The sequence below is a fragment of the Strix uralensis genome, chromosome 15 (assembly GCF_047716275.1).
Source record: "Strix uralensis isolate ZFMK-TIS-50842 chromosome 15, bStrUra1, whole genome shotgun sequence".
NCBI classification, from domain to species: Eukaryota; Metazoa; Chordata; class Aves; order Strigiformes; family Strigidae; genus Strix; species Strix uralensis.
In genome coordinates this window covers 14,661,778-14,689,244 of record NC_133986.1, presented here as the reverse complement: position 1 = coordinate 14,689,244, position 27,467 = coordinate 14,661,778, and the positions used below count along the sequence as shown (strand labels likewise).

The window sequence follows — 27,467 nt, the reverse complement described above, 5'->3', positions numbered from 1 at the left end:
AATATATATAACAAATATTTTCTACAGCATTTAATTACAATCTTTACACTAAAATGTAATTAGAATTTTTTCTCTATTTGAGTATTTTTAACGTATCGGTTAACTTATGACATTCAAAATGTACATATTAATCAAATACCCTTGTAAAACTCAGACTAAACTAGGAGATAGACTGGCCAAAATAAATAGTAAAATATTTAATCATGCCTGATCCAACACATGAAAGATAAGATTTTATTATAGTAACCTTCAAAGGAATAAAATCTGTACGATGTAGAATCACAAGTTCTGTCTTGTACCACTGGACTAGAAACTAGCAGCTATAGCATCAGTTTTTAGAGGGATCCAGAAGAATGTTGGGAAACTGTCAGAGGAAATGGACAAAAACTAAGGGGAAAAAAAAAAGAAACCTCACAAAATTAATTTATAGATGCACCATTTAAATGAAATGTTGACAAAAATCAATAGGAATGTCATACATGGATAGCATGCCCAACAAATCTACTGGACTCTTTGAAACAGAATGCACACACAAATAAAAGTGAACGAGTCAGCCAGTGTACTTTGATTAAAAAAAAAAAAAAAAAAAGCCGCCAAAACCAAAACCCAACAAAAAACTTTGACATGGTCTCTCCTTAATGCTCCTGAAGAAATGACATTTACATGGGAAGAAAGGGATGGCTCTCCTCTGGATTAGCAATTTGTTAAAACATAGAAAGTAAAAAATAAGAGTAGAAAGTCCACAAAAAGAAAAAAATTATCAATAGAGACTTCCTCAAAGATTCAAGCAGGGATCTATCGTAATCAACCCACTCAAAATGAATTGAAAAGGCAACAGAAGTCTGAAGTGTCAACATGCCCTGATGACACAAAATTCCTGAGGAAAGTCAGAAATAGAGTTGATTGTGAAAAAGAATCAAAAGATCTTAATATAGCAAGTAAATAGGAAATAAGACATTGCTGAAATGCAGTACTAACTAATGAGTAAATGCTGAGAACAAAAATAAATTTTAAACTATTTATATAGAAAGCTGGGCTCATATTACATCAGTGGCAACCAGGAAAGAGATCTTGAAGTCATTTGCATCAGGCCAATTCTCAAAGACGTTAAATGAAATATTAGAAAAGGAACATCAAACAATAGAGAAAAAACAGTGTCACTGCATAAATCCATGCTACACCCACAGTCTGAATGCTGCATGTAGATATAAAAGTATAGAAGAAATAAAAGGGCAGACTAATAAGAGAAATCAAAGATATAGAGCAGCTTCTACTGTGAGGAACTACACAGACTGGGATCCTTCAAGCGTGAGGAAAACAGGGTTACGGAAACACTCTATAGTTACCAATGTTACAGAGAAGGTAAATACGAAATGGTTAGTCAGTACTGTTCACAAGCACATGAATGAGGGCCATGTAATTAGATCATCTGGCAGCAGGCTTAAAACATTAATTATTATTTATTATTATGTATCATATAACGTTATTTAGTATTATTTACACATTATATCACCAAACAGCTTAAAAGAATCCAAATTCAAAAAAAAGATGTGTAAGAATTCTTGAGATTAGCACTTTCCTTAATAATAGCTAGTGACCTGCAGAAGCTATATTTGAAATCTTAAAGTAAAAGGTGTTTACTACTAATTACAATCCTAAATGAAAACAAGTTCAGTTCTTTCCCCATTCCTTATCATCCAATAATTTTACTATTACTGCTTGGAGAGAACTAGCTGAGCAGCAGTTTAAGGGAGGGGAAAAGAGAAATAAGGAAGGACTAATATTCTGGTGAGATTCTAAATTACCATTCCTTAACTTGCTATTTTCTTTCAACAGGATTATTAATATTTTAAATGCATTTCCCAGACTGCTCAGATTGTCATACAAATGTCCATGATCAGCTCTATCTACATAATTGCTTATTTTTTAATTTGATGGTGATGGCTGATGATCATATGAGTGCATTCCACTGTACTGGATCAAATAACCTGAAAGAACAGTTTTTAAACATAAGCTTACATGTTCTCTTAAATAAAGATGGTCATATGATAGGGAAAGCAGAGAACAGCAAATCTTCAAGTGAAGGGTATTTGTTCTTTTGAACCATTTCTTCATGTCTATCACTACAGCATTTTCTTTGCCCAACTGCAAATAGCATAATGTAAGGTTACACTGCTTGAATTCTCACATTCAAGCAGGAATGTTTTGAAGGATAACCAAAATAACTAATATCTTATTCCCCTGAAAGTTAATGATAAGTAGATACAGAATATTTGCTCTTCACTCCAACTATATTATAAAAAATAATCTGTATTTAAAACAGAAAAACCTCAAATTTTATATAGAAAAAGTTCTATTTATGCTAGTGGAATTGGAAAGAAAATCACCGACATGCAAGTTTATATGTCATGGATGCTATTGAAAATAAAGATACTTCACAGATCAGATGTTTCAAACAAAAGGTTAAAGTCAGGCAGCCATAAACTCAGAAATGCAAAAATAGATTGACAGATCTTTGTCTGAAATATATGCAAAGAAGGAATGATTTCTTCCATGTTACCTTTTTTGCCTCTTTTTTTTTTTTTTTTCTAATTTTTTTTTCAATCTCTCTGTTCATATTGTCTAACTTTTTTGTATTTGTTTCTGCCAAGGACACTCAGCTGGCCTACAAGGGCAATTAGATCAGCAAGACACAGGCTAATTGCCATACATATTACCAGGGATTCTAACCCAGAGATCAGTCAATAGGAAGTAGATGGCAGGAAAAACAAACAAACAAACCAAAAATCTCTCTCAAATGTTTTAAATATTTTCTCTAGATTACGTCATATGCAGCCTAACTAGGAGTGCTCTAAATCACATCTCTATGAACTATGGGGGAACACAGGAAACCCATCCTCCTACAATTAATATTATTTTAAAAAATAATACTGTTTTGAACACTTACAGCAAGAGATAGTTCACATCTATCTTCAGATTCCAACTTCCTTCTCTCCTTGAGAAGAATATGCACATACCTACAGTATCTTTTGCACACACAAAGAGGAATTATATAACAAGTTTAGCAGACCAGAAAGACCACTGATACATTTCAGCACTTCCTCTTAGTAGTAAAATGAACAGATCTGGCATTTCAAGGAAAGTAAAAATTTTGGGGGTGACATCTGTCATAACCACAAAAGCTAAACTATTTAAATGTTTTAACAACTAAAAAGCAATTTATAAATAACAGCGTGGTAAAGACAGACAGACATCAGTTCTGTGGCCAGTCTGTAAGCAGAGCTGCTCCCAAGTCCTTCACAGTAAGGCAAGAAGGCAATTAAACAGAGATTTAACAGTAGTCCATGTATGAAGGCAGCTTGGACCAATGTTGTAGAACAAAAGCTCTGACACAGCTCAAATTAAGAGGACTGCTTCCCCAGGGAAGAAGGAAAAACTATTTTCTCTGAACTAAATTCGGTTAGAGACCTTTATTTTCCAGAGCGTATTTTCCCCTCCTTTATACCGTGTCCTAACTGGGCCTGAGTTAGATTTAGAAACCTTCCCAACTTGCCACCAGAAAATGAAAGCTTAGGACTTCACTAGAGGAAATTATTGATGTTTTCTCTAACAATCCTTTATTTCCTGGAGCATGAGTCCAAATCAAATATCACATTTCTCAAATGCATGCCTTATTGCAAAGACGTACACAGAAACATGAATTTCAGAAGCTGTCTCCATAGTAAAGGTGGTTCTTAAAAGCCACTGGAGGATAGCAAGCATGGTCAACAGCAAAGAAGAATCTTTGAGGCACAAACTCGAAAACACCAAAAGTAATTTGCTTTAACAAAATACAGCAGTACAGGAACAAAACAATAAACAGACAGCAAAAGCAGTAAATGGCCCTGGCTTAAAATTGCTATGTAGTTTTAAGAAATGACAACTCTAGGATGAGATTTTTGGGTTATGCTGGTGTGCAGATGCATAGCAAGGCAAAGTTTGTATGTGTGTGTTCGTGGATCTGCTCATGCAAGAAATTTTCCAGGCTCCAAAGCAGTAGTATGTGTACACCTACAGAATGAACATATGGATGGAGAAGCATAATCATAGAGTTCTTAACTACAAGGAAATTGCACAAGTCTCATACTACTCCTTAGAAGTAGTTTTCTAGAAGTCTACCTATTAAACTTCTACATGGGAACTGTAAGCACGAAGTCCAGAAGAAAAATGTTACACACAACTATCTCTAAAACACTTGAGTAGACCATTGAAGGTTTCCTATTGTACACTATTCGGTTTCATCTCTAGCTACTGCCCTTAAAAATGCTCATGTTCTCATTATATAAAGGGTAATAAGGCTCTTTCCTCTTTCTGATATGAATTCTTTTTTACAGAACCTTCTTTCATATAGAAAACATCACCAATGGTTCTTAATATATTTTAACATTTTCATGCTGACTACTTTGTAGTGTCTGTACTGCCCTAAAATTCTTTTTAAAAATAGAATATGCTATTTTGACACTTACAAAGATGTTTAGCAGGGTGTACAAAAAACATTTTGAAACGTCATCTCATCAGGTTCTCTCTCACAGAACGGTTTGAAAAAAGTAGCAATGCCCTAATTTATGGGTGCTTCTCTTACAAGCCATCTGCCTCAAGCAAAACAGCTGCCAGTGATGCAAGCTGGGAAAGTAGCCAATCTGGCTCACATGCAACTATATACCCAAGAGAGCAATTAATAAGTCACAAAACAGTACCCAATTATGCAAGCATTTTTGAATCTTGGGGCTCAGAACAGGGCTGAGAGAGTATGAGACAGCCTGAAGGAACTCTCAGCATTCAACTACAGCGTATGGATGCTGCAGCACCACCTGATCTTTCCTTCTTATCAGCTTTTACACAAGATACAGTGGGAAGTTAATTTTCACCTAAAGGCTAGCAAACTTTTTTAAAAACATGAAACCAAATGACAACATCTAAATTGCACGAAGATCTCTTAAATAATTGCTTAAGTCCCAAGACCCATGCAATGCTACCTTTCATTCAAAAAGCACAGAGAAAAAGAAAGTCAATAATAATTTTCACAAGCGACATTATTTTACACTACTTATGTGAGGGAATTAAAACAAACATTACTTCTATTGTCTTTTTTCAAATATTGCCATCTGAGTTTCATATATTTTGTTCTTTAAAAAAAATTAATAATTTAAGAACGTAATAAAGAAATCCTTCCCAGCCATGAATTGAAAAGCAGCAGTTACATTTTTGGCAGGTAGAAAGCAAGATGCAAGCTGAGCACATATGAGTAAGTTTTGACAGTTGCATCATATCAAATTAGTTTTTTAATGCTCTTTTGTTCACAGCAAGTTTTCACTAATTGTCAAAATGTATGAAAATTAAATGTTTCCATCTTGGGGGGGGGGGGAGGGGAAGCTTCTCTTCACCAGGAAAAAGTCAGACTATGTTAGAGCTAAAAACATTAGTCCACAATTCGTATTTTGACAGATTAACTGAAGGGTCTGTGTATCAGGAGACTATCTCCAGCTTTATAAAGAGAACACACAGTAATCCACATGCATCATAGAAAAATCAAAACAAAATCATTATTAAACATGTAAATATGCCTTATTTGGTGGTGCTTTTCTGTTTTGCTTCTTAACATAGCAGGAATAGTTGTTTGCCAAAATATTATTACAGTATCACTGCTTGGCAACTGTCCCTACAGTAGAAGACATTCTAAAATGAAGAATACAGCTATACCTCTGTTACAAGCCCTATCCCAACATTTCTTCCCCAAATAAATGTATAAAAGTTATGTTTTGGTTTCAGAAGTAGAAAAACTGAGGGGACACCTAATTCAGTCATCTTTCTACTTTCTCACTTTCTCCCTCCCCCCAAAATAGATATAATTACGTAAAGCCTAGTAATTTGTTTGCACTTGTAGCAAAAATAAAAAAAGATTAATTACAACTACATTTAATAAAGCGGTATATTAGAAATCATAAGATCATAAGTTTGGTAAATTTTAATTCCAACAATGTAAACAACTTCAAAGAGGTACATAACACTCAAACAAGTGACTTGGTTCAACAAGACACATTTAGAACAGACAAGGAGCAGCTGGAGTAAGACAGAACCATAAAGAACTCCACATCTTTAGAACCCTCAGGATAACAAGGCAGAAGGGAAACTCCTGCTTGATTACCTGGTACCTGCAATTTAGTTAAAGATTTACAGAAAGGAACTCTGCTCCTCATAATTTTAGCAAATCTTTTGGAAAGGGCTCACTATTAAAGTGATAAAAAACAAACAAAAAATATGAATGACCCAAAATTCATTTAATGAAATATTGTATGGTAAAAAAGCAAAAGGCAACAGTCAACAAAATACACTAAAAATTTAAATTGAAACTGAAATTGCCATGCACTTAAAATGTTTGTGAGGTCTTTTTCCCCACAGGTAATCTCTATCAAGTATTAGAGCTCACACAGAAGCTTACAATGAAATCCTTAATACCTACAATCCCAAAATTTATAAGAACTGGATCATCAGTAAAATAACTATCAATTTTTTTGAAATGATGCAGTAGGCTCAAAAGCTAGCAGGCAAGAGGGGACAGATGTACAGGCAAATACAGATAGCACAAACACTCTCCTGCACCTTTCTGCCTGCAAAGCAGAATCATATAAGCTTCACTTCCTTTGGAAATTGAGCTAAAATTCATATTAGGCCTCCAATACTATTTACTGAATAAACATACTTCTTCCTCTACAGGAATTGTTCTTTCTGCTCTACTAATTTCTAAAAAATGAAATATAAGGGTTTAAATCTATCTATTGCAGCAACCTGGAATGTTAAAATTGTGAGTGACATGGTAAAGTGCAAGGCAACCTCCCCAGGAACATTTAAGGGATGTAAAGGAGCTGCAGTCTCTCTCCTGTCACTGCAACATCTTTCTTGCTATTCCCGTATCTCACAGATATATCCCATTATATATATATATATATCCCAGATATATTCCCATATCACACGAGGTCCGGCACCTGGGTCAGGGCAATTCCAAGCACAGATACAGGCTGGGTGATGAGTGGAGTGAGAGCAGCCCTGCAGAGAAGCACTTGGGGGTATCAGTGGATGGAAAACTGACTGTGAGCCAGCAGTGTGCGCTCGCAGCCCAGAAAGACAGCAGTGTGGCCAGCAGGTCGAGGGAGGGGATTCTCCCCCTCTACTCTACTCTCGTGAGACCCCCCCTGCAGTGCTGTGTCTAGCTCTGGGGGCACCAAATAAGAAGGACATAGACCTGCTCAAGTGGGCTCAGAGGAGGCCACAAAGATGACTGGGGGACTGGAGCACCTCCCCTGTGAGGGCAGGCTGAGAGAGTTGGGGGGGTTCAGCTGGAGAAGAGAAGGCTCCAGGGAGACCTTACAGCAACCTGCCAGTACTTAAAGGGGCTACAGGAAAGATGGGGAGGGACTCTTTATCAGGGAGGGTAGTGATAGGACATGGGGTAATGGTTTTAAACTGAAAGAGTTAGATGAGATATAAGGAAGAACACTGTGAGGGTGGTGAGACACTAGCACAGGTTGCCCAGAGAAGCTGTGGCTGCCCCCTCCCTGGAAGGGTTCAAGGCCAGGTTGGATGGGGCTTTGAGCAACCTGGGCTAGTGGAAGGTGTCCCTGCCCAGGGCAGGGCTTTGGAACGAGATGATCTTTGAGGTCCCTTCCAACGCAAACGATTCTATGATATAAATGCTGAGGCCGTGCAGTTACCCCACAAATTCAGATAAGAACAACAGCTATCTCTGACCTCAGCCCTAGTACAGTTTTGTTACTTGTACCATACTAAATTTAGCTTTGTAAGCCTTAATACGTTTTGATATAAGCTGCACTGTCAATACTTACAAATGCATTTTCCATCTTTAAGTTATGAAACAAAAACAATCAAAAGCTTTAAAAATATTTAGATAGATAAAAACTCTACAAACTGTCATGACACAAGATTTACCCAACTATTAATTGACTTTAGAAAAAACCTCCTATAGGCATGCTATTACTTCATTACTTCAGATAGTGTGAACACTTGCCAGGAGTGGCAAGTGAACCTGACAGGACAGAAAGGCATATATTGAGTCCGGGCAGTAAAGTATAAGTTGAGGAATGACCATTTTAGACCCAGAAGCCATTTGTCAGACACTAACATACTACAAGTGCTTGAAGACTTAGTGCTTAAGGATATGGTGCAGTTGAGAGCTGTCAGTGTTAGGTTAATGGTTGGACTAGGTGATCTTCAAGGTCTTTTCCAACCTCGATGATTCGGTGATTCTGTGAAGAGCCATATGAACATTTTTACTCAGCCATACCAGGGTACAGCTATGAAATTTTTCATTCCACTTCACAGTACTTCTGATTTTATGGGCAGTTTAAACCCATAAATAATCATTTTATATAGTAATAAAGAAAAGAAAATGCATTTTTATGCAATATAAATGTGGTTTGTATAATCTCTAAAAAGAGTGAGATTTCAGTTTTTGTAATAAAGTCCACTTGAGCAAGGATCAAGTTTGACTTGAAAAGTGAAAAGAAAGTTACATGATTCACATGCAACAATACCACTTAAGTGTATAAAATGACCAAAGAATTACTTTCCAATATTTTTTATCTATGATAATGCCAAGCTCCCTTATTTTTCTTTATTTTTAATCCCCGCCCACCCCGAGTACTTCTGTGTTTAAAGAAGTTAAAACAATGACAAAGACATTTGCAGGAAAATCAAAGTGCTACAAACTGAGGAAGGTCAAAAGTATTACGTCGGAACTGAACTTTGTTGTACAATGACACATTTTAAGTCTCGCTATCACATTTCAATAGAAACTAGTTGAATTAATTTTATCAGTTTTTCAATGCAATAGCAAACATTTTTAAAAAATCTACAAGTTTAGCTATATCTTTTGTATGTTTTGAGTTGCACAATCTTCCTAAAATAGAGCAACAACAACAAATTATTAATTCTTAAAATAAAGATTGAAAATATTTAGTAATTCTGTTAGTTTTTCTAGCTATTTTTGGTCTTCATAAGAAATAATGAACAGAATAAAATCTTTAGTCTATTACAGAAAAATTCACAAGAATAGCTTTCCTATTATTATTTTTCCCCAGACAAAAAGCTACATTCAATTCAGGCTGCCATTTGCTATCTGGACATGGTCCCGGGCAAGTGGCCCCAGGTGGCCCTGCCTGAGCAGGGGAGTTGGAGGAGATGACCTCCAGACGTCCCATCCAGCCTCAACCATTCATTGTGAGATTCTATGAACTGCACAGTTATGACTGGTGCACAACAAGTCCCCGATGAGATCAAACAGATTTTTAAAGTTTTGAACAAGTTCCAACATCTTTTTCCTTCATCATATCATTTTGTGGAAAAGTTGTAACAACTTGCTTGTATGACCACACCTGAACATGTTGAATAACTTTAGAATTAGGATAGAAATTGATTTCTTAGTTATGATCTTTTGGGGGGATAGTGGCACACCACTTAAGAGGTCACACCACTGAGAGATATATATATTGCTTGAATAGGAGCTTTTCGCCTTGTTTGCTTTTCTATATCAGGCATTACATTTTGAAATAAAAAAGTGAGTATATAAATACTCACTATTAAAACACAAAATAAATGCAACCAATAGATATTTCCAGTGGTATGAAAATATATAGAAAAAGTCTACAGGTCAATTTCTCCATCATCAATTTCTTAATTTTAATTAAAAAAACCCAATACCTTCCACCATTCTTCTTCCACTAATTGTTGCATTGATCCAAAATAGTTTTTTATAAAAATTACTTGATGTCTTATAGTTATTAGATCTATTGGTTTGCACTATGGCTTTTTCATCACTGAACAAACTTTTTTGAAAGCAGGTTAATAACGCCCTTCCAGAAGAAGAGCTTTGCTACTTCAAAATGGTCAGAGCTTCTGCCATTACTGAGGTTAGCACCATGCTGTAATATCCATGCTGGTCATAACCTTATACATAACTACTGAACACTAAATTCAAACAGCATTATCACTTGAAACTTCTAAAGGTCTAAGGGTGTATCCTACTTTCAAGCTACCATTCTGACAAACTATCTGAGATACCAGAAATCCAATAACTCAAGTAGCTTAATGCTCTTTCTGGACTCATCAGTAATGCGCTAAGGCTACTGCACTAGGCAGATGATGTCCACAGGAAGCTAATGCTGCTCCTGCCTTCACTCCATCTCAGATAACAGCAGATTATGAATCATTCCTCATCTGCTGCAGCAGAAAAAACTAAACACATTTAAAATCTTTTACCACAACTCTGTCATTTCAGACACCATGGTCATTAGGTAATTTAAAAGTACTTCAGGTTTCCCAAATCTACATGGCACCACGGTTTTATGCTGCACTGTAACACAAAAAGCCTTGAATTTGGAAAGTGGGAAGTCCCATCTCCAAAGAGTACTTCAAACCTGTGGGAGTGTTTCAGGGGGCATGAGGACACAATGCTTAGTTTATTCATCAGCTGATAGCTAAGGGCCAATGATCTCAGTCTTCAAGATATATTCAGTGATTCCTCTTTATGGCATTATTCTAGACTGATTATGTATAATGGCTGTCAAATATAAAATATTTGTTCAGTGAAACTACAAGATTGGGCAGTAATTATAGAAAAAGTTTATGCACTCTATCAGTTTGACATGTTGGATATGGAAGAAAAATAAACGCTGTATATATATAAAAAAAGTATTTTTTTATATGTATATATAAAAGAAAGTATTTTCCAGCCTATTTTGGCTGGAAAATATTTTCTAGAAAGCATCCACCACCATGTCCCTTGGTTGTGGTGTTCTTTGGGGCAATAATATAAACTTTTTGCCCTCTTGAGTTGCTATATTTTTTTTAAGACAACCTGTGCCGTCTTTCCCTGAAGAGCTTATGTTCCCCAAGACAGTTTCCTTAAAATAAAGTATTAAACTGAAAAAAGAATCACCTAAGCACCACCGTTTTTGGAACTTGCAGACATACTTTTTCCACTCAGAGGCAATTTGTGAGTCACATTCTATAATATTATGATAACAGAGACTACTTAAGTGGACAGATTTACAGATAAGAGAAAACAAAAATATTTTTTCTTTGAGAAGACACCAGTCTGCACTTGGACAATATTGAAAGCCACTACCAAGCAGAAACAAGTTTAGAGGTCAAAAACCAGTGACAGCAGTGCTATCTTGAACAATAATCACTGTATCCAAAGAATGCTTCTGCTGATGCATTAATATACGATTGCCAGATGTCTGTATAATTAAGATGTTATGTTCTAGTGGTCAAATCCAATACCTTATGAAAAGCATATAGGGTATGGCCTTTCTTGTATTTCTGTGGTAACAGTTGCTTTTCCAAACATGCAGAAATCCATGCTACAGGGCATCCAGAAAAAGTGGTTATTATGCAGATAAATTGTACTTTCCATGCACAGTTAATCTATGTATGAGCAGTTGAGATCTCTGCCATTGTCCCATATTTTAGCATCTAAACTCTGGCAATCCTAAAACACTGCCAAATTTCTACAAAGAAAGAGTTTGTTTCAGCTCCAGATGTGATTGTGACTAAGTAGCTACTTCTGACCTCCCTCCTCTCTCCCACTGACCTTGGCAAAATACTTGTAAAATGGGACTATTTATATTCATGAGTTGCCCTCTCATAACTAGTTCATTACTGCATCATCAGTCTGTATAGAAAACGATTACTGGTGGTAAAAGATGCAAATTTGACTTTCTTTAAACTATTAACATGCAAATGCTTGAACCACATTGCTACAGGCTGGTGGGAAAGGAAAAGAAGTTAAACTGCTGAGAAATCAGCATACTTCACAGCGAGCAGATAAAATCTGTCATTCTGAACAGCGTGTTTAATGGGCTGGGAGACTGTTTTTCAATCACAATTTAGAAAAACTTGGATGCCACTGGAGTAAATGACAGAAATTGCCTGACACAGCAGTGGAGACAGCTCTCCAATTATACATTTGTTGGACTTCAGCAATTTTAACCTAAATCTTTAGAATATATGTAAAATGGTGAAATATTCCAGGAAAAAAAAACCAAAACAAACAAACAAACAAACCCCAAAAAAACCCCACCAGCTCAAGAGGCTTTTATTATCTGTTTAAAATGGCCAGTCAGCATGTGAAACTACCGGGTCAAATCAAGGGGATAGAAATTATGTTAACTGGACCTGTACTCAAACCAAAGATAAATGCGGAGATTCCTAATATTAATGTTGTAATAAATTAAATGAACCCATTTAACATTCTTACGTGTGCTGTGCAAGCTGTAGCCCAAATTTCTTTGTAGTATTATAAAGAAAGTGCAAAGTAAACTCTTGGAAGTTATGAATAAAGTAATAAAAGCGCTACAATTATTATAAACTTTTGAGGCAATATGATAAATCCAAAGCTCTCAATATATATGCCTCATAACTGCAGGAAATGTGAATTACCTGGTTTCTCAACTGGTAGAAATAGGTTGATAATGCATGAGTCAAGAGATGAGAACCGCTGCAGTTTCAGGAAGAATTGAATCTACCCCAGTCAAGCTGGACATTTTTCTAACCATTAGGCCCTCTCAGACCCATCCATTAGGCAATTAGTGTGGTGCAAGCTGCTACTTTTCAGCTGCTCCATCTGAAGCTTCTTACTGTTTTTAAAAAACAAAATACTTCAAGTTATCACCCCTCAGAGAAAATACACTGGGAATGTATTACTACACTGGAAATAAAAGCAAATCCATCAGCAATTACTGCAGAACAGCTGATGTATCACAAAACAGCCAAGCCATAGTAACATATCCACCCACATGTCTAAATGATTATGGAATAAAAGGTTAACTTAGACCATTTTAAGTAAGGAAACAATTCAGTATTTTTTTCTATTCCACGCATTTAGTGTGACCTCATACATTCTTTACCGTAAACCTTCCAAACTGTGAATGGAATACAAATTAATTTTCTAATGAGTTTTCTATAATATTATTAAAAAAACCCATCTTCTCCAAGACAGATGAAAGCATTATGATAAATATTTTAAAGACAGACCAAGACAGAAAGACAATTGAAATAGACTGGTTATCAGCATAACAACACTGTATTAGACAAAGATTCTTTGTCATTCAGCTATTACAACCGCAAAATGATCCTTTCTCATCATATTTTGACCCTGAAACAAAACAAGGCATAGCTCTTAAAACGTCTTATCAACTATAGAATTTATTGCATATCTCTAATTAACTACACTGACTATTTTCTCTGAGCACTTCCAAACTGTACCTGGAGAAAAGAGAAATGATTGCTGGAAAATGAAAGGCTTTATCATAATCACGTACAAAGGAAGTGAATTGGGGGCTATTAGTACTGTACCAGTTCAAGCAAAACTGCAAAGCATAAGTGCAGGTTTCTTAAAAGCACCACAGTGCTTTACTGTACTTAAACCTCCAGTATTTGAATTGAAATATATAAAAATCTGCTATACAGTAATATATAATATACATACAATAGAGTTGTATAGCATATAAGCAGCACTCAGTGTTCTAGACGTTTAAAAATATTGTGGTTAATGTTTTAGGATCACAGTACCACTGCCACGTGCTGATGCATTATAAACAAAAATTTCAATTAATGACTGACAGAACTTGTTCTATTGCAGGAGAACAATTAATTAGCTGTCACATTCCATTTTGGTGATGCATGTAAGTAGTTTGTCATCACTTATTCAAGCAAATGGAAAGCATTTTTCAAAATTCAATATAGAAAACGTGATCTGAAATTCTCAGTCTCATAAGGTAGCCTCAAGTTAGATACAATAATCATGTTTAGAAAATATCATGTTAATGTGTGTATAAATAGAAAAAGAAGAAAACACACTCATCGTCAATATACTAAGAAGACTTAGTTTTAAGGGATTTACAGATGGGTAAATGAGATAGTAATTTTGTCTGTCAACAAGGAATATAGCAAGTTGTCACACTTGAAAGATAATGGATCAAGCCCACAGAAAGAGCACAGTATTCTGCTTCTTTATTGTTCAGTGTATGGCCCCATACTTGCTGAATGCAGTTCAAAATCGCTGAATAATTTTATTTTTTTATTTACTTCCTCTGGCTTTGGTATAGTGTTTACCATGGTAACACCTGAATATTCACAGACATTCTTACAAAATTAGTTACAAAACGTGTAAAATATTGGCATGCTTTACTGATTAGTAACTCAGATTAAAAAAATTAATGAAAAATAACCTAAATTTGTATGTTTAACTGAATGTTCAGTTTCTTTCACCACTTACATAGATTTTAGGCATTCAAAGTACAGTTGATAGTGCTTGGCTACAGCAGAGTGGTTACCATTACTGCAAATGAGATCCATAGTCTCAGAGGGAAAAAAAAAAAAAAAGAGCAAACAAAAAAATACATACAGTTAGTAATCACTTGGGAAAACTTAGATTTTAGTAACTAACTAAAGATCTCACACACACAAAGAAATTTCAATGATAAAGTCAGAATAAAGCAGTTCTCCAATGTAATGTTCAACTGTCTCAAGCCTAAAACCATCTCTTCTTTTTTTCTGACCTCTGACTCATTCCTTATGCTTATTTGGGGACACAGAGAAATGGGAAGTACAGTGAGAAAACAAAAGAAAAAATATCTTATTATTTTTTATATATATAAAAATAAACTGTGATGCACCACAAATTTCAGAATTAGCGGGGCGGGGAGACAGGAGAAGTGTATGGAATTATATAATTAGAACTTGCAAAATCATAGGCACTTATATATTTCCAGATATATATTTTTTTTCATATATATATATTTCCGGAGTTATTTACTTTTAAAATTTCTTCAGAAGCACAGCCCATTTTAGCTTTTTTATTGCTACTGCCTAATTGTTCTCAAGAAGGCAAACCAAAACTCCCAAATTCCATCAGATGCCATCACACTGATGGAGTGACAAGCCACCAGAAGATCTGTCCCACTGGAGCAAACAATGGTAGAAGTCATGTTAGTATGTTTTATTAGAAAATATTAAAAAGCACTAAGAGCCTTTCTCAGGTGCTTGCCTGCAGCAGAGGGAGATGGTGTCATTCAGGCTCCTGATTGCAATGTTCCTCAGAAGGCACAAACTTCTGTTTGTTCTCTCGAATAGAAGATTTACAGCCCTGTCTCTCCCAGCATTAATCCAGACCCATCCCTCACCTCCTTATTCCAGTTTCATTCTTGAGGTATCTCCAGCTATGTTTACTTCTCAAGCTTCTCATCATAACTTCCTTGTCTAGCATGTCAATCTCATTACTCCAGACATAAAATTATCCCATTCTCATTCAAGTTCAAACCACCATTTGAACCTCCTCTCCTTCAGCCCCAACTTCTTGCCTTCTGCTTACCGAAATATTTGAACTTATTTTCTTCCCCACACCTGCATCCAGTTCTTATCCCTACTACAATCAGATCAGGCAAGACAAGACAAGGGAGAGACAAAGCACAGAAGAAACCATCCTCAGCCCAAGCTCAGAGCTGAAGCTATAGGCCAAGTCTACCTCAGATAGGATTGTACACATTATGGTAGGATCTTCAGGTACTGTGCTATAAAGATAAGTTTTATTGAGCATATGAAAAATACAATTTTAAAAAAATATGGCTGATCTGAGAGCAGATTTTCACAAAGATAATAATACATACATCCTTGCCATAAAGGCCATTTCTCTTCAATTGCCAGTCTTGTCCTACAACAGAGGAGTCTGAAACAACATTGGTCTTAAACCAATGAGAGAAAAAGGAAAGAAAGAATAAGGTAAGTTTAGTCTATGTGCCAAGTTAGTAGTTTTCATTTTGGAAAAGGGAGGCAAAGATGAGTTACGTTACAATTTAGAAATCAATTTACTAATCAGCTGTGGCTAGATAGGCTCAACAAAAGTTGACTTCACTATATCTAACCTAACAAATGTTCTCTTCCTATATGCAGAGCTAAAAAACAAATCATACAAATTTCTACTCAAATATGCGTGTATTCAGTCCAGGTTTTGTTTTCATGACCTATAGCATTATATAAAAATAAGCTTTACGTACTTGTAATTTGAGTTTCTCAAGAGGGACTTCATGCATTCATGCTAACAAAATACATCAAATAAAAGCAACTCCTGTATCAGTACCTGCTGTCACATACACCAGCTGCCCCTGCCTTTGGCATTCCAATCAAATCAGATTCTTACAGTTTTTCAAACTCCTAATAACTGATAATTCAGGTGACAAAGTGGAAGGTGCACAAACAGTATAAATATTCAGAATCAACTTCTGAGAACTCTAACCGGTAGAAGTTAACTGTCCTTTTTTTTCCTGAAAGTTCTTCATGATTCAAGTTATGCAGAGATTGTAAACCAATGAAGATAAAAAATATGATCAAATATCGAGAGGGGGAACATTTGGCAAAATTGAACATTAGATCTAGAACTTGGGCCTACAGAATAATATTTTGTAAAAGCATTAATGAAATTATGTAGCAAATTTAAAGTAACAGATAATTGTGTAACCTACTTCTGAATTTTGCTCCGAGACAAAAGTTAGTTGTTAACCATTAGGGATACAAGCCAAAAGATTCTTTATAATTATGTTAAAATAAGGTAGGTTTATACTGGGAATTTGGCTACTGTTATTTTCATTCATGTAAGTCCGAAAAAATGTAATTAAGGTTATTAACATCAAAATCTCTGATTAAATTAAAAAAAACCCGAGATTATGACTTTAAAACTGTTAATTTACCTGTGCTTTCTTCCCTCCTCTTCGGTATGCAATTGCAGTCAAGAATACCCAATTAAATTACAAAAGAAGTAACAGACATTGCCCTACTGGTTTAAACAAGAATATAAACTAGCTACACTGTATCAGATCACAAACCTCTCTATCCTAGAATCTTGTCTTTAACAAGTCAGCAGAAGATTCCTTCAGAGAAACAAAAATTTGTTCTGAATCTTCCCAGTATCCAGCAATCTGCAGCTCAAGTGCTTCCTCAAAGTGGCACTGTATTTAATAGCTCTCAGTGAATTTTCTTCCTTAAACCTCTGACATCTGCAATGTCTTACCAAAATAAGTTTCAGTTTCATAGCTTAAAATACACAGCATCTTAAGCAGGCTCAAATATCTACCCCTAGCACCTTATGGCATTCTCTGCCATTCATGATTTCACAGACCACTGTCATATCCTCCCTACAGCTACCTTCTTCCATGCTGCAGCTACAGCCCATTGTATTGACTCTGGCTGGGATGGAGTTAACTTTCCCCATAGCAGCCTCATTAGTGCCTTGTATGAAAGGGTTTCCAATAACTTTGATTAGCCCCGCTACCTCTTTCTTTTTGCTTTTCCAATCTTGTCTTTTAGAAATCCAGGCAGACTGTATCAGATAGATCTTTAGTATCTACAAACTTGCTGGTTCCTTAAAAAAATTCTTGTAAGTTCATTTGATGCAAAACTCACTAACAAAAGCAGTGTTTACTCTTCCCTAAAACATCACCTTTCTCTGAAATAAGTAAAGTTAATGTTTGTTATGATTTCTACCAATTTGCCTGCTATGAAAGTCATGATCATTGGCCAACAGCTCTTTAGGGCTCTCCTGGGAACTTTCATAAAGTGACATAACATCGGCCAACTCGCAGTCAGCTGGGACCTAATTAATTTTAAGTAAAAGGCTGCACATTACATACAGCAATTTGGTTGTTTTATCCTCAAGTTTCTCAAGAACCTCGGGCATGTGTTATCTGGTCCTGACATTTTGCTGTCTTTTCTTTAACAGATTTCTTTTACAACACTTAAATTTGACTTAAGCCCTCTGAAACATTGCCTGTAAACTTCCAGCATAGGAATTTTCTCCAGGTTCTCCCACAGTGAAGGTTATGAAAAAGAATCTTTTCTTTTCCTGCTGTGGCCTCATCAGATATGAACGCTTCTTCTATTTCTGAGAACCTACCAGTCCTACAGGCATTCTGGGAGGCTTCAAGCTTCTAATGCATTCTACAAATATTATTAATAATTTTTATATTTTCCACAAATTGCTCTTCAGACTATTTTTGATCTGCCTTGGACTATTACATTTAACCTGTCTGTTCTGGATACAAGCTCAGCTTTTTTCAAGAATGCTTACTTTTTCCTATGAGCCTTTTTTACCATCCTGTTTAATCATGGCATCGTTCTTTTTATCTTTATATCTTGTTGTGATAAATGGCATGCATTTGTCTCAAGTTTCCAGTATGATGTCTTTGAGTAGACTCTATGCTGCCTGCAGGGATTCTACTTTATTTACTTTCCCCTTTTATTTTAACAATTTTTCTGAGTACAAGTGTAATGGATCTTTTGGTTTCCATTGCTCCACTATGAACTCTGAATGATCGCTGACATTGCAATCATCATTACAGAGATGCTCTCTGATTGCTATTTTGAAGCAGATCCTAAATATTCCTCAGGAAGAAGTTAACAGTTGCTTTTCCTTTTCTGGTTTCTCTGATTGGTTGCTTCAATAAACAATCATTGATAGTATCTAAAGATTTAATCTGAGTACCCCACCCTCATGTAAAATCTAAACAATCTGCATAAAGATATATTTCATTAACGTAGTTTTTAATTTCTTAAGGTGCCACAAAATGCAGGATCTCTGAAGGGGAAAAAAGTCTTATTGAAACATTTTTTAAAATTCTTAGCTATTTATCTGATTTCTTTGCTGACAGCAGAGGAACAGACAAGTGCCTGCAAGAGTTTCCAGAATTATTCATATGTATACTCAGTTGAAGACATATTCACATTATCTGCACAAAACATTCATTGTTTTAACTCACATAAGTCATCTACTTCAATACTCGGCGATAGCTCTTGACAGTATTGACATTACACAGTACAGCTTCGTTATCTATATTAACTCCAACTCACTCACCATCCAACCATTTACAATTATCTGGGTTCTTTAGACTTGCGAGACTTTCACCAATCTTAATTAAACACATAGATGACAACTTGTAAAAATCAGCAACATTGTTTTCTTTTGTTCAGACTGGTTTGTATGACAGTTTTTGCAAACTTTTCTACAGTGTTATTTCTACCTATAATACCGCTATTAATTTCTCATTTTCTTGATAAAGCCTGGTGTAAGGGACTCCCCAGTTTTTAAAGTCCTATAACATAAATCCAGTATCCTACTGATGCAATGAGGAATTCTTGTAGACCTTAGAAGCACATTTTTCTGTTACAGAATGTTTAGTAATGATTTCTTAGTGGTCTAGTCCATCAAACAGCTGCTTCAACCCTTATAATAATTAATGAAGCTATTAACAAGCTTCAAAATCAAAGTCTCAAAAGAGACTGTAGCACCTCAGTCTAACAGAGGACAGTGACATCTAGCAGAGCCTTACCAGATGCTAACCTGTTTAAGCACTGAAATCTCAGCTTGCTGTGTGATCCAACGCCTTTCCTACTCCAGGGTTCCCCTTCTGCATGGTTCTTCCCTCACAAAAAAACCCAAGATTCACTAATTAATTGGGTAAACGTGCATCAAATCTTTCTTCAGAAACAGATCTACAAAGAGATTTCAGAATTATTTCTTTAGCTCAAGTACTAGCAGTTAAACTAAAGATCAGTGACCTCAAAATCTGCCTGTAATCTCCTTATAAAAGACCAAAAAAAAGATATGATTCACAAACTGAGAATCTGAAAATATATTTTGTGCTTACAAAGTAAAACAATTTAAAAATTTTAATATGAATCACGTATGTAGTTTATTCATTATATATTACATACTTTGCTGATGTAATCTAATGAAGGACAAGAATCCTATGGTATCTCTTTCCCCAGTTTAAGAGGTGCAAATTTCTGACAATTCTCCCATATAGAACACACATCTTTAAGGGAAGATAGAGACTTATGTTTTAAAGCAAAATTTACTTCAAAGCTCATTCTATCATGAGTTATTTCAGCAGCACTAAACAGCAGCATCCAAAATCACCAAAGGTTTCATACCAGCGTGGGGACAAGGGAACTAAATTAAAAATATCAACAAGAGGTTTTAATTTTTTAAGAGTTCAGTCACTGTTATTAAAGGCAACTAATGCTGCAGTCAGAGAGCACTGCAACATATCATTAAAGCATATGAACATTTTCCTCCAAAATTCACAAGATTTAACCAAAATTCTAAGTTGAGCATCAGTGCAACTTAAGATTTATATCATGTTAGCAAAATTTTTCAGGTTTCAATGTTATTTAAAAGCATAATAGGATTTGAACACACTGTTGCTATGACTGCTGTGCTATAGAGTGAGAACATATTACATGCATCTAAAACGCATGTTTCAGAACACTAAACATTTAGTCTGCTCCCACCACCTTTTGAAACGTAGATTTAATACATGCTGATAAGTTTAAATGAACACAGTAAGCTAACAGGCTGAGGTACCAGTTGAAGTAAACTCTCTAGTTTTTTGCAAGTTTAAAACCCAAGAAAATAAAGATAGGACATATAAAGTTGTATGGCTTATTTCTACAATGACAGAAGAGTTAGGAGTAGTAGTCAAAGGTACTGAGATATTTCTAGTTCATTCATACAAGCTAGCAAGGAGTATGTTAGAAAACTCTTAGAGAACTACAAGCTAAAAAAAAGTAGGTAGTACTAGCTCAGTAGCCACGGTGGCTGGAGTTCAACATTGACTCAGTACTTAAATATTTGCTCAGCTCCTTTCCCAGGATTCACAGCCTGAGAAGAATTATGTGCTACTGCAAACATGCCCTCAGCAGCACCTGAACTAGTTAGCTATGTCTACACAAAATTTCACACCAACAGGTACATAGTCTTCTAGGATAATTCCATTTGAAAGGAATCTCAAGAGGTCATACAGTCACAATGTGTCAATAGTAGATGTTTTCTATGAAAGAATAAATGTTATCCTGTATCCCCATCTTACCTTTATACCAAAAGGAGTAGTTGCCAGTTTTATTTCCCGTGTTGTGATAATTTCTACTTCAAGCCTCATTTCTGCTAGGGTTAGAACTTCAAATATTAACAAGCGGTTAAGTTTTTACATCGGGGATGGAATTCCGCTTGGAACTGCTGTAACCCAAAGTGGGATGCGAACCATTAGCCATCCCAAGTAATCTGGGGACCACTGCTGCACAACATGTAAGAGAACCAATTATTTAACCAAAAAGAATGGTCTGTTTCTAATATGAGGTGATGAGGCAAAGCTACCAAAAGCAGAAAGAGAATAACTAATATTTCACAAAACATGCTATGAATCCACTCTAGGAACAACACATTAAAGTGGTTGCCTCCCAAAAAGAACAGCTCAAAACTAAATGACAAAATAAAGCCTATGTGTCCAAATTGCCTCCAAAGACTACATTAGCCATTACCATATTTGAGTTGAAACTAATTCTTTCAGACATCATGACTAGTTTATCCTTTTTTTGGCAGCCATATGTGAACTATCCCTCATAGAAGTGTTTATTCTGGGCTACAGAGACAAAAAGGACCTTCACCACTTATGTACAAATATATTTGATTTGTAACTTCATAAATGTACCTTATCAGTCAACTTTCCTATTAACTGCTGTATAGCACCTGTTAACCAAAATCAAGATATATCTGTTGAAGTCTACTAGCCTTTCAGGATATTTCTGAAGACACTAGCTTTAAACTTGTTTAACTTTATATTTGGAATAAAAGCAAAAGTCAAATGAAAAGTACAAAGAAGAAATTTTCAGGATCAAAATTTGATCAAATTTATATTTTCATAATCTTTGTATAAGCAATGAGCAAAACAACAAAATCTTACACTTAGCCAATTATCAGTGGAAGATTATTCCATTTTCAGCATCTCATACTAACATCACACATCTTCCCAATTTATTCCATTTCCTTATTAAAACTTAATTTTCCCATGTAAATGAGCAAAATATTTCTGAAAAGTTCTGTTGACTCTACACTGTGTTTCAGAATTTTAAAATTGTGATTGCCAGTTTAAGGTATTGAAAAACCTATGAAAAAAGCCTAGATGATAGAATAATGCACTGAAAATGTTACTTTTGGAAAAGTAACATTGGACTGCAAAAAATAGTCCAGCAAATAATTTACCAAAAAGTTATAAAGAACCAGCATGGGTATTTCTTGCAAGCCTAGAGAGAAATGCTTCTCAGTTTGTATATTATAAATTTACAGAGAGAAGTTTTTGAATCAGAGCCCAGTTACAGTTTCACAAACTAACAGAACATGCAGGATGGTAACTACAAAATCTGAGACAAGAATGCTTGCTATAGGTTGTACTGCAATTTGGAAATGCAATAAAAGCCTGTTGTTTTGTCTCAATTTAAGATAATTATGGTTAAGCTACAGGTGTTCTTGAAAATTTCATTTTAATATTTTATACCATTAATTCAAGGAGAGATTATAATAACTGTTTAAACAGTTTAACAAATTAAACAGGTTCATCTTTTAAAAAAATCATTACAGGAATTCAATGTATTTTGTATGGTATCCCAGAGCAACAGCTTTTAAAGTTTGAAATAGGATTGTTATAAGATCATAAATCACAATGAGTTACTTTTTAAAAAATTATTTAATTATTATTATTTTTACTGTTAACACATGACCTAACAAGGAAAGAGTGACCTTTTCTCTGTCTGTAAAATGATAGTTTGGGATCTCTGCTGTGGCTGCCTTTTGAAGTCAGTGACACTGAAAGGATAATTTTTTATGAATCCACTTATTTACAAAAACATACAAAGTTTGCTCTCTGTGAACAAGTAGAGAACCTGCAGAACAAATGCTTGTAAAAACTCAAACCATATGTCCAAGATGCAGCCATTTCTCTGTAAGTATGAAATTTCTCACTTTGAGGACACACGAGCAGTGGGACAAGGTGAAGCAGAGTGCCCAGAGAAGCTGTGCAGCCAGACTGGATAGCACAGTGTAACAGTACAGGAAACATAAAGGGATTGATGTGGACTTCAAGACTACTTACATTTCTCTGTAAGTAATTCCAACTGATCTCACACAACACAGAATCAACAACTTTCCCTTGCAAAAGGAAACGAACACAATAGCATGGTATCATTTCTCAATGAGAAGACTTTTCTGCTGTTCATTTGTCTCCAGGTGTTTTGCACAAGAACATCTGTTATTGTTGGGCAGAACTTTGAGTGGCATCATCCTGCAAGAAAAAATCCTAATGGCAGACAGTTATCAACCTCCAGGAAACAGCAAAACTATGTATTACTGCAGTATATTCAGTCTAAGAATATACAAGGTCATGAACTTTGATCAAGCTGATCTCCAAAATCACCTTGAAATAATTGTTAAACAGATTAGTTATTGTCACTGCTAGATGTCATGTATACTGCTACACTGAACTCATGATTGTTGCAAATTCTGCCCAAGGAACTGGTCGGTAGAAAGGTAAACTCAACAGACCACTTTTTTACAGCACAAGAACCAGAAGCGGTTAGAAAGAGCTGGGACGAGCCAGGTCCAAAACCAAGAGGCAGTTCTCCACTGACAGGTAGTAAGTAACCTGCCTTATCAAAGGAAGTTGTGGATGCCAGAAGTTTAAGTACGTTCAAGGGGAAATTGAGCAAAGGAGGAAGTGCCCATAAGTTGAAGGGGAGACTGAACAGGCTCTTGTAACTAAATAGCTAAACCACATTAGGAAGTCCCCTGAGCTGAAAACAGGTGGAAGCTGGAAGAGTGTAGGAAGGTGGTATGGGGAAAAAAGTATCATATGTTATCATATTTTTATCCTTCCATTGGCCTCTGATTATGGCCACTTTCTTTTCCCCCTGTGATCTTTAATGCACTCCATTGCACATTAGCCCTTGTAATGGATGGGAAGATGGTAAGCAGCAACTTACAATTACTGTTTTTATTGATTTTTCCCTTGGTGTGCTGCTTCTGGAGACACTGCAATAACAGGCAGATGCATAGAATAGATAGAAAAAGTTCTAACCCATCTTTTGGTCCCAAAAATCTGTTTAATATGACATCTTCAAGTCAAGGATGTAAAAGATATTTAACAGATAAGAACAGATGTTAAACTTGACCTTAGACAAAGATCATTGGTAAGAGACAGAATATTAAACTAAATAAACTCTTAATCTAAGCCATTTTTATGTTTTTATACTAATGAAACTCAGAAGTAACTTTACCATTTATTTAAGAACAGTTTAGTGAATTAAATGTCATTTTCTAACTCTACCCCTGCTATTGAAAGCTGGAGAAAAGATTCTTATAATAAGAAAATATGGTTAAAGGGAATGAAAATTCAATAAATACCTAGAAGAAGAAGCAGTAAAGGCAAATGAGTAACAGCACCTGCAGCTACTTAACTTTTATTAACCTGAATTAAAACCCACTATGTTCTTCTGAACAATGAAAGTTTACAAGACATGCTTACAGATGATAGTAAATTGGGGGAACCAGGCAGTACATGCAGTGGCAGGGCTGCCATCCAGAGGGACCTCGACAAACTGGAGGAATAAGTGAACAGTAGCGTTAGGAAATTCAACAGTGACGTACATGAAGCCCTGCACCTGGGAAGGAAGAGTCTCCTGCAACAATACAGACTGAGAGCCGCTCTTCTGAAAAGGATGAAGGGCTGAACATGAGCCCGCAGTGTGCTCTGGCAGCAAGGGCAGCTGACAGTATGCTGGTCTATATTCACAGGAGCATGGCCATTAGACCAAGGGAAATGATTGCCCCCTCTGCTCAGCTCTTGTGAGCCCGTACCCTAGAACAGTACATCCAGTTTTGGGCTCCCCAGTACAAGAAAGATATCGATAAAATGGAGCAAGTTCAGCAGAGGACGACGAAGATGACTACAGGCCTGGAGAACCTACCCTGGGAGTGGAGGCTAGAGGAGCTGGGCTCGTCCAGTCTGGAGAAGCAATGGCTTTTGGGGGGACCTAACAACAGCCTGCCAGTGTCTAATGGGAGGCCATCAAGACAACAAGGCCAGGCTGTACCCAGGGGTGCACAGTGCGAAGGTGACAGGCAATGCTGAAACAAGAGAAGTTCAGACTAGACATAAGGAAAAATTTCTCACTATGAGGACACATGAGCAGTGGGACAAAGTGAAGCAAAGTGCCCAGAGAGCTGTGCAGCCAGACTGGATAGCACAGTGTAACAGTACAGGAAACATAAAGGGATTGACATGGACTTCAAGACCAGTAAGACCATCACAACAGCCACATTCAAAGTGAACCTTGTTTAGCTTGACGTTTTCACCTTTATGCTTGCTAATGTCCTTCTATGTCCCACAGGCATTTTCTTTAATTTTAATCTAATTTAAATTAATTTGGAGCAATTGTTCTCAGCTTTTATTTAGTTCTGAAAGTTTCTGCTTCTATTCTTCAACCTGAAGAAGAGATTCTAAGCTTGTCAGTTTTTTTCCTGTCTTATTAAGCCATCCAGTACTACTACTACTATAAACTTTTTAGCTTCACTCTCTGGTCTACCATGACTCAGACCCACTACTATTTCCTTTACTTTCATAAAAAGATTTTTATACAAAGAGTTTTTGCTACAGGTATTTTTTATTCAGTGTGGGTGTGCTGCAAGTATAATTGAGGACAAAAAAAATTCACAAAGGTCATTAAGCCAGCTCCACTCCAGCTCTGTTTGACACAAAGGCATGCAGTAAAATATTCCAAGAGTATCATTCCAGTTTTTCCAAATGTATAGACTCTGGCCAAAAATCTCTAAGTAAATATGTTTCGCTTGAACTGGAAATTGTATGCCTGCTTTCATTTCTAATAGTCCTATTTCTAACCTTGAGATCAGGTATGTGAAAGCTTTTACACTATGACACACACTCCTTTTAAATTCTCATTCTAATTATGCTATAGAAAAGAAAAAAGGCTACCCCTTTAAAGCAATAGCAAAGAAAATATATACCCCTCCTTATCGTCTCCTGCAAACTAGATACTGTGGCATATGCAACAAAAGATACAACTGCTAACCAAAATAAAATACAGAAAAAATAAAGTATGACATTGCAAACAGTACGTATGCTTATTTAAAGCAGCAATCTCTTTGGCCTAATCTAGTTACATACTTTCGTCTTTTCTAAGAGTCTGCCCACAGCAGATAAACACACAAACCTTCTTGTACTGCACCAACTGACGTCAGCAGTCGCTTAGGAACAGCGTTTGGTGCAAAAGTGGTAGTACCGAAACTATGTTTACAATTGAAAAAGAATGACAGTATGCAGGGCTCACCATAGCTTCAGGAAAAGAGATACAAATTTATAAATAAAAACTACAAAAGATATTTTCTAAAACTGCATGGGATTTTCAAAGAATGTTTATCTGCTTAAATATCTTGTAATGAATACCAAGAGTAATAGATTTATTTTTCTGTATTTTAAATGGTACAATTTCCATTCCCGCCCCCCCCCCCCCGCAAAAAAAAAAAAAAAGTCCTTGTCAGTTTTGGAACACAAGTTTTGAGTTTCTTTCACTTCTGTTTAATCTGTAAACAAACATTCAAATCCAGTAACAACTTCATTGGGTAACTCTTTACAGGGACAAAGCACTGTTGTTCCCACAGCAGGGAAACAAAAGTTCTCACAAAACAACCTGCACCAGTAGAAATAATCATCCAATCATTATTTTCTAAGTAGTCAAATGTTTAGAAAGTCTAGCATTTAAGGAACTTAGAAATGCTCTACTTTAAGTAACTCAATACAAAAATTATTCTGAAGACCCTCAAGAATAAACAGTATAAAACTATACAGCTGTAAAGCTGTTTGTGACAGCTTCCCAAATAAACTTAATTTTACAGTTACAGAATTTTAATTTAGAAAGAATGTGTGTGAAAACTGTGTGTACAGGTTTGTTTATTGGTCCACAGTAATTTACAAATAAAGCCCAAATTTCAAGTAGCCTGATTCTTTCCATTCTATAACATAACGATTCTAACCATTTGTTACACTTCTGGAAATTTATTGAAGAAGAAAAAAGATTTGCATAGTTTGTACAAGTTCAAAAAAGTTAAAGTTAACTGCTAGATTTATGTATTACACCTCTAGTAGGCATTCTCCAAGTAAGCAGTTTTCTCATCAGAGAAAACTCTAAACATCATTCTCTAAGCAGAAATTAAGCAGTTTTCTCATCAGAGCTTGGCCTAATAGGAATGCACTGTAATGTCAGACATCATAACAGAGAGAGTCTGTACCTTGGGTGCTCACATTCCTCCTCCTGCCTCTGAGAAAATATGAAGAAGCTAAAACTAGAATGGCCAAAGAAAGGACACTGCAGAGAAGAGAGCTGAATAATATCAGTCAATATTACAAAAACCAGAATGCTTATTTTCATATTCTTTTGACATATTTCCAATATGAAACCTCACACTCAACAGTCGCTCTCAACCCCTGAACTATAATTAGTTACTCTGACACAAGAAG

At 35.8% G+C, this 27,467-nt stretch overlaps 1 protein-coding gene and 1 non-coding gene across 2 annotated transcripts in view; both read right to left on the bottom strand.

The window, feature by feature from the left end:
- The window catches only part of PDE3B (phosphodiesterase 3B), an 88,232-nt gene that overhangs the window by 34,902 nt on the left and 25,863 nt on the right, over positions 1–27,467 (bottom strand). The window lies entirely within an intron of this gene.
- On the bottom strand, positions 23,943–24,130 carry LOC141950506 (U2 spliceosomal RNA). The gene has a single exon (XR_012631046.1). It is a non-coding gene; the product is annotated as a U2 spliceosomal RNA (small nuclear RNA).